Source organism: Apodemus sylvaticus, chromosome 3 (assembly GCF_947179515.1).
Source record: "Apodemus sylvaticus chromosome 3, mApoSyl1.1, whole genome shotgun sequence".
NCBI classification, from domain to species: Eukaryota; Metazoa; Chordata; class Mammalia; order Rodentia; family Muridae; genus Apodemus; species Apodemus sylvaticus.
The window spans coordinates 108,967,733-108,975,465 of NC_067474.1; positions in this window are offsets into that span (position 1 = coordinate 108,967,733).

Below are 7,733 nucleotides of genomic sequence, written 5' to 3' on the forward strand. Positions count from 1 at the left end.
TGATCATAATCCTTTAAAATAATAATTTTTATTAGTTTAAAGATACATGTTCAGATTCATGATATCTGGGCTGTCTGGTCTTTCTGTTAAGAATTGTAGTTACCCAGAAATACTTTTCAAACACTACCACTCCTGCTAACACTGTGGCCCCAATTTAAGGAAACACTGCTCCTTAATGCAAGCCTATCTCTCACTCATCTTTGCATTTTTTTCTTCAAAAACACAGCTCACAAGACAATTCTTTATCAGCAAAGATAGAAAGCACAGATAAGAAAATGCAATGATATTCCTAGAAGTGGTCATGCTAAACCAGCTCTGCAATCTCATCTGCAGTCTTCTCCTCCTAATGAGAGCATAGGAAGAGCCTTGATGACACTGGGAAACATTAGCCACAAGAAACACTGTGATGTGTCTGTTCTTAGATGTACACTGCATGTAAACAAGGGCTACTCATCAGGCATAGCATTGATTTCTTCTTGTTTGAAGTATCAAGGATGTCTTTGACAGTTGTCTTATTGCCATGATTTTGCAGAAGGTTAGATGCTTTACACTGAGAATGGTTTCCTAAGTGACCAATTAGACAACTTGTCAGTTTAACGTGAATTAATTATTTCCACACTGTAGATGATTCTCTATATACTGGAAGCTATATAAGATCAAAAAAAAAATTCAGCTTTCACTCGGGAACCTCTTTTCCCTAATACCTAAGACCTGCTAGACCTACAGGATAAATAGATCCCAATTCTTTTTAACCCAGTCAATCTACCATGGCCCTGAGCAATACCCATAAATCCAACTGTAATTTATTCAGGACTTTCAGAGCACTCTGTTGAACCAGCTCACACAGACAGCATGCTTTGTTTTTAAAAAATGGTCCTATCACCAAAAATGAGAAAATACAAGTCAAGGCCATAGCACATTTAGAGTAAAGGCATTTAAATGTTTGTGAATTAGAATCCCAAGTTATCTTGGTGATGACAGGACAGAATGTTCCTCATTTAGCAGCAATTGATGGAATATGTATCCATGAATAATTCTCCAAAGATAGGTGAATATAGTTTCATCTATAACTCTCCCTGTATCAGAGGACCCTGGAACCTCTAGGATAAAATTAGAAACAATAAACACTCAGGATTTCTGAACGATTGCAATTTCTTGTTGGCTTCTCAAGCATCTTGAGTCCTTAAAAGAATGCTGCATAAATAACCCCTTGTGAGAACAATTGTACTGTTAATGTGATAGGTAATTCAATTCCATACTTAGTGCATTTGCCTCGGGCCAGTAGAGGAAAGAGGACTGATGCATAGACTGCTTATTTTGTTTTGCTTTACTTTGTTCTTTGAGGCAGGGTTTCATTGTTTAGCTCTGGCTATCCTGGAACTCACTATGTAGACCAAGATGGCCTCAAACTCACAGAGATCTGCCTGCATCTGCCTCCTGAGTGCTAGAATAAAAGGAATATGCCATCACACTAGGCAAGATGCATAGATTTCTTAAAGGGCATATGAAGAGGAAAACAGGGAAGATATACAACATTACCAGAAAGTTCCTACTTGGGTCCTTATTAAATGGAAAGAGTGGTTGATTTGGTCTGAACATATGCTCAGCACTCATGTGTTAGAAATTTGAGTCCTATTGCAACCATGGGAAGTGGTGGCAACTTTAAGAGGTAAGAAAGTTGTAAGGATTCTGTTTTTATGGGTTAAAGTTGTTCTTGGAAGAGTATGTCAGTTGTCACAGATGTGGACTCCTAGGTTTTTTTTTTTTTCTTTTACCCTTAGATGACCATTCTTTTTTTTTTTATTTTCTAAATTCTTTGTTTACATTCCAAATGCTGTCCCCTTTCCCGGTTCCCCCCTCCCCATATATCCCATAGGCCCTCTTCTCTCCAATCACCCCCCTCCGTTTTCTCTGTCCTGGTACTCCCCTATGATGCTGGATCAAGCCTATCCAGGATCAGGGCCCTCTCCTTACCTCTTCATGGGAGTCATTTGATATGCTAACTGTGTCTTGGGTATTCAGGGCTTCTGGGCGAATTTATATCCACCTATCAGTGACTGCATTCCATGTGTATTCTTTTGTGAATGGGTTACCTCACTTAGGATGATATTTTCCAATTCCAATCATTTGCTTAAAAGTTTCATGAATTCATTGTTTTTAATTGCTAAGTAGTATTCCATTGTGTAAATATACCACATTTTCTGTATCCATTCCTCCATTGAGGGATATCTGGGTTCTTTCCAGCTTCTGGCTATTATAAATAAGGCTGCAATGAACATAGTGGAGCATGTGTCCTTATTGCATGCAGGGGAATCTTCTGGGTATATGTCTAGGAGTGGTATAGCCAGGTCCTCTGGAAGTGTCATGCCCAGTTTTCTGAGGAATCGCCAGACTGATTTCCAGAGTGGTTGTACCATCTTACACTCCCACCAGCGGTGAAGGAGTGTTCCTCTTTCCCCACATCCCTGCCAACACCTGCTTTCTCCTGAGTTTTTAACCTTAGCCATTCTGACTGGTGTGAAGTGAAATCTCAGGGTTGTTTTGATTTGCATTTCCCTAATGATTAATGATGTTGAGTATTTCTTAAGGTGCTTCTCAGCCATCTGAATTTCTTCAGGCAAAAATTCTTTGTTTAGCTCTGTACCCCATTTTTAAATAGGGTTATTTGGTTCCTTGGGGTCTAACTTGCCAACTGAATCCAAGAACACACAAAACGAACATCCACCATGACCAAGTAGTCTTCATCCCAGGGATGCAGGGATGGTTTAATATAAGGAAATCCATCAATGCAATCCACTACATAAACAAACTCAAAGAAAAAAAACCACATGATCATTTCATTAGAAGCTGAAAAAGCATTTGACAAAATTCAACATCCTTTCATGCTAAAAGTCTTGGAAAGAACAGGAATTCAAGGCCCATACCTAAACATAGTTAAAGCAATATACAGCAAATCGGTAGCCAATATCAAACTAAACGGAGAGAAACTTGAAGCAATCCCACTAAAATCAGAGACAAGGTTGCCCTCTCTCTCCATATCTTTTCAATATAGTACTTGAAGTTCTAGATAGAGCAATTAGACAAAATAAGGAGGTCAAAGGGATACAAATTGGAAAGGAAGAAGTCAAACTATAACTATTTGCAGATGATATGATAGTCTACTAAAGTGACCCAAAAAACTCCACCAAAGAACTCCTACAGTTGATAAACAACTTCAGCAAAGTGGCTGGTTATAAAATCAACTCAAGCAAATCAGTTGCCTTCCTATACTCAAAGGATAAGAAGGCTGAGAAAGAAGTTAGGGAAATGACACCCTTCACAATAGCCACAAACAATATAAAGTATCTTGGTGTGACTCTAACCAAACAAATAAAAGATCTATATGAGAAGAACTTCAGGTCTCTGAAGAAGGAAATCAAAGAAGACCCCAGAAAATGGAAAAATCTTCCATGCTCATAGATTGTTGGGATTAACATAGTTAAAATGGCCATCTTGCCAAAAGCAATATACAGATTCAATGAAATCCCTATCAAAATCCCAACTCAGTTCTTCATAGAGTTATAAAAAGTAGTTCTCAAATTCATCTGGAATAACAAAAAACCCAGGATAGCTACAACTATTCTCAACAGTAAAAGAACTTCTGGAGGAATCAATATCCCAGACCTCAAGCAATACTACAAAGCAACAGTGTTAAAAACTGCATGGTATTGGCATAGTGACAGGCAAGTGGACCTATGGAATAGAATTGAAGACCTCACTTCCAGAAGATCCTGCTATACCACTTCTGGGCATATACCCAGAGGATTCCCCACCATGTAATAAGGATATATGCTCTACTATGTTCATAGCAGCCCTATTTATAATTGCTACATGCTGGAAAGAACCCAGGTATCCCTCAACAGAAGAGTGGATGCAAAAAATGTGGTATATCTACACAATGGAGTACTATTCAGCCATTAGAAACAATGAATTCATGAAATTCTTAGGCAAATGGATGGACCTAGAGAACATCATACTAAGTGAGGTAACCCAGACTCAAAAGGTGAATCACGGTATGCACTCACTAATAAGTGGATATTAACCTAGAAAACTGGAATACCCAAAACATAATCCACACATCAAATGAGGTACAAGAAGAAAGGAGGAGTGGCCCCTGGTTCTGGAAAGACTCAGAAAAACCAGAATGGGGAAGTGGGAAGGGGTGGGTGGGAGGACAGGGGAAGAGAAGGGGGCTTACGGGACTTTCGGGGAGTGGGGGGCTAGAAAAGGGGAAATCATTTGAAATGTAAATAAATTATATCGAATAAAAAAATTTAAAAAAAAAAAGATGAGATCAGGACTGGGCTACAGCTCAGTGATAAAGGTAAGTTTTCTATTTATAAGGCTCTGGATTCAATAACTAGCACCTGGAAGAAAAAGAAAGGAGGAGGAGGGAGGAGGAGGAGGAGGAAAAGGAGGAGAAGGGGGAGAAGGGGGAGAAGGGGGAGAAGGGGGAGAAGGAGGAGAAGAAGGAGAAGGAGGAGAAAGAGGAGAAGGAGGAGAAGGAGGAGAAGGAGGAGAAGGAGGAGAAGGAGGAGAAGGAGGAGAAGGAGGAGAAGGAGGAGAAGGAGGAGAAGGAGGAGAAGGAGGAGAAGGAGGAGAAGAAAGAAGAAGAAGAAGAAGAAGAAGAAGAAGAAGAAGAAGAAGAAGAAGAAGAAGAAGAAGAAGAAGAAGAAGAAGAAGAAGAAGAAGAAGAAGAAACCACCAGTCCTCTTCCTTCTCATCTTTTCACCTTTCATCATGTGAGGACTGTGGTGGTTTGAATACATATGGTCCCCACAGAGTCATGTGTTTGAATCCTTGGCCATAGGGAGTGGCACTATTAGGGGGTATGACCTTATTAGAGGAAGTGTGCCACTGTGGAGGTGGGACTTTGAGGTCTTAAATGATCAAGCTACACCCAGTGTGAAACACATCATGCCTCCGTGCTGCCTGAGGATCAAGATGAGGTACTCTAAGCTCCTTCTCCAACACCGTATCTACCTGGATGCTGCCATGCTTTCCACCATGATAATAATTGACTAAACCTCTGAAACCATAAGTCAGCCCCAATTAATTGTTTTCTTTTATAAGAACTGCCTCTATTCTGTGTCTCTTTACAGCAATGGAAACCCTAAGACAAGGACATAGTAGAAAATTTTTATCAGAGTGCCTGACACTGGACTTCTATGCTGCGAAAAGTTGTGTGTGTGTGTGTGTGTGTGTGTGTGTGTGTGTGTGTGTGTGTGTGTGTATGTGTGTGTGTGTGTGTGTGTGTGTGTTAGTGTTACTGTGGATTGGACCTAAAATATAAGACATACTAGACAAGTACTATGCCAGCTATATCCCCAGACTTCATTTTACTTTTTATTTTAGGATAGTCTCATTAATGTGACACACTAGCCATGGATTCATCTGTAGTCCAGGCAAACCTTGAATTTGTGATCCTCCCTTCAAATTCCCATGTGACTGAGATTATGAACTGCCACCACTAGGCTCATCTGCTTATAAAAATTAACTAATGTGTAATATTCTATAATATAAATATCAAGTTGAATAAGACAGTGATGAAACAAGACTAGTAAATAAAGTGTTAGTCTTCAATGGCATCTTCTCATATTCTCTGTGATGTCAAATTCATAATTAGTCTCCTTACATTTAAAGCCAACCCCTTACATGCTAAGCACTATGTTAGCCAATATGGCTTCCATTACAACAGCATGCAAAGGGTGTAGACTTTAGAGGAAGGAAGGTGAGCTGGAGAATGTGAACAGTACTAAGATCTCGTGTGTTAATGATCATGTGTGAGTAGAACTGAATGTTAGAGAAACTGATGTTTAGAGAAACCAATGAAACTAGGAAAAGGAACCATTCTGAAAGAACCATCAGGGCAAGAACGAAATTCATCAAGATCTCCCAATGCACCCCCATGAGATGATATCTATCACCCTGAAGGTCCATACTAAGCAGTCCCACAAACTTAAAAACTAATTTTGTCAGGATCCTGTCAGTGAGCCCATCACATTAAACAAGCTAGGAGAATTAATATGTAAGACTAGAAAATGCTGTATTTTCTCACAATGAAAAATCAATATCAAGGGAGGGGGGAGGGAACACTAAGCTCCATTTGAGCTTATTTTTTTGAGCATCACTCTTTTATGACGATGTACAAAGAATTTCACAGATGGTTAGTTAGAATGTACTTAGAAACAAGTACTTGAAAAAGCCAATTCAGGTTTGGTTAAATAATTTTAAAAAAAAGAATAACTTGACTTATATAACTCAAAAGATTGTTGTAGGAAGGCTTGAGGCAAGACTTGATCCAGCATCACCAAGAATTAAGTTGCAATCCATCTATTGCCTCTATTTCTTCATTACCTTGGCACCCTCCTACATTCTGTGGCTGCAATTCAATAAGATGAGAAAGTCTTCTGCCTAATTACCAAATACAAGTCCTAAACTTGAGTTTGACTGAACCAACTTAAGTAGCCACTTTCCTAGTGTCATTTGTGTTACTGATATAAAATGTCCTGACAATAGAGAAAGAGTTTGTTCTAGCTCACAGTTCCATATTACAGTTCATGACTGTGGCGAATCCAAGACTGCAGAAACTTGAGTCAAATCCAGGAAAGAACAGACAGAAATGAATGCATGCATGCTTCTAGTGCTTATTTTCCTTTCTACATCTATACACTTCAGCAACCAGAAACCAGAAAGCAAGGGAATGGTGCTGTCTATAGTAGGTCGAGTTTTCCCATATCAATGACCATAATCAAGACAATCCCTGACAGACATGCCCATAGGCTAACATGATCTGGACAACCCTCATTAAGACTCTCTTTACAAGCCAGGTGATAGTGGCACGTGACTTTAATCCCAGCATTTGAGAGACAGAGGCATGTGGATCTCTTGAGTTGGAGGCCAGCCTAGTCTACAGAGTGAGTTCCAGGACACCAGGTGGGGGGAGACAATTTTCCCAGATAATTTTAGGTTGTGTCATGTTGACTATTAAGAATAGCAATCACACCTGTGTACCTGCCCATTACTAATCGTTATCCCAGAGAATTGGGTTAGACCTAAGTTAACATCCATCCGTAAACTGGTCATTGTGAGAAAACATATGTGGTTATAAAAGTAGGCTTATGGCTTATCTCTGGAGTTAAGGAACTGGAGTTAAGTTACCCCTCAAACCTCAATGTAACACTATGTAGCATAACCAAGATGGGATGGAGGCTTGGAAATAATTAGTTGCATGTAAGTTAGAAAAGCATACCATAACCAGAGGGTTAACTTATTATTGTAGAATCAGGACAAAGCAAAGCAGGCATACAATGCTTGCATGTCATTAAGATAAATAGCAAGGTTCATCCAACACTCAGAATGGATTTTCTTGTTCTGTTGACAAGGACCAGCCTCAGCTTGGTCAAGGGTCCTGAGAGAAGGAGTGTTTGAGAGTGGTGAAAGAAAAACCAACTTGCAGTCAAATAATGCATACAAGCGTGTTCTGCTCAAGATAGTTTTCTCTGGAACTCTCCAAACAGCTCATACACATAGCTCAGCTCAAAAACCAAGGCCCAGTCTTTTATTTACATATCAACTCAGGCATTTACTCCAGGCTCCCTTTTGATTATCTCACGAATCAACATTCCATGAGCCCAGACCCTGATTCTTAGAAAAAGACAGCAAGCACATTTTTTTAATACATAGCAAATGAA